At 40.5% G+C, this 1,147-nt stretch overlaps 1 protein-coding gene across 1 annotated transcript in view; it reads left to right on the forward strand.

Annotated features, from left to right (window-relative positions):
- Cry1 (cryptochrome circadian regulator 1) overlaps positions 1-1,147 on the forward strand; it is a 50,009-nt gene that overhangs the window by 32,624 nt on the left and 16,238 nt on the right. The gene's annotated exons all lie outside the window — the stretch shown is intronic.

A 1,147-nucleotide genomic window follows, 5' to 3' on the forward strand; every position in this document is an offset into this window, starting at 1 on the left:
AGACAGGGTTTCTCTGTATAGCCCTGGCTGTCCTGGAACTCACTTTGTAGACCAGGCTGGCCTTGAACTCAGAAATCCGCCTACCTCTGCCTCCCTAGTGCTGGGATTAAAGGCGTGCGCCACCATGCCCGGCTGATGGTAGATAATTAAGAGACACTTAATAGTGTCATTGTAGCCTTATTGAATTCAACAAACTTCATTATAGCCCTTTATGTAATATCAAGATATTAAACCAAAACAAACTGTACTTAAAGCAGGGAGGATAGCTTTCCTGTGGTTTCTTCCTGTAAACATAATCAATAATATACAGGGTATAAAGAAAAATATATAATGTTTTGGATGAAGAAATACTTGATTAGCAGTTTTATTAATTATGTGACCTTGGCTACTTCATTTAACCCTATGAAAGGCTTCAATTTCTACATCTATAGATGGTAAAACTGGATTTTAACTGTAATTATAAGCAAATAGCTGTAATGAAAAATGTAATTAGTTACTCTGAAACCATGTCTAGACTTAATGCAAACCTTTGGAAGTGCTGCTGGCATCTTTTCCTAGAAATATTGTAGGATTGAAGTACCTAGTGGTCAGCAATAACTTCATAATGTACTTAAATATTAATGATTATGCTTAAATATAAATGGCTTGGAATTTGGGGTATATGTATGCATAATATTTCTCTCCTTATCCATGAGGGCATTGTAAAAGCCCTGGTGGCTGTGCAGAACCACTAATCATGTTGACCCCATGTGTACTGTGCTGTCTGTCTAAAGAGCACAGCATGGTAAAGCTTGGCTGTAAATGATAAACTATAAGAGGTTCACAGTGGTATTGAACATTTAGAACAGTATGCTGCAATAAGTTATGTGAGTCTAGACATAATATTTTTGTAGCACAATTGGACACACGTAACTGAAGTCACAGAAACCAAAAGCTCAGCTAGGGACTGCTGCTGGGGGCAGAGGTCTGTCACAAGGACCCGCAAAACAGAAGACAGCAGGGTAGTCTTCACGTCCATAGAGGAAACTGGGACACAGGAGAAAGGGCAAGAGGAGACAGGGTTTCTCTGTGTGGCCCTGGCTGTCCTGGAACTCACTCTGTAGACCAGGCTGGCCTCAAACTCAGAAATCCGCCTGCCTCTGCCTCC

The sequence above is a fragment of the Mus pahari genome, chromosome 9, assembly GCF_900095145.1.
Source record: "Mus pahari chromosome 9, PAHARI_EIJ_v1.1, whole genome shotgun sequence".
Taxonomy (NCBI): Eukaryota; Metazoa; Chordata; class Mammalia; order Rodentia; family Muridae; genus Mus; species Mus pahari.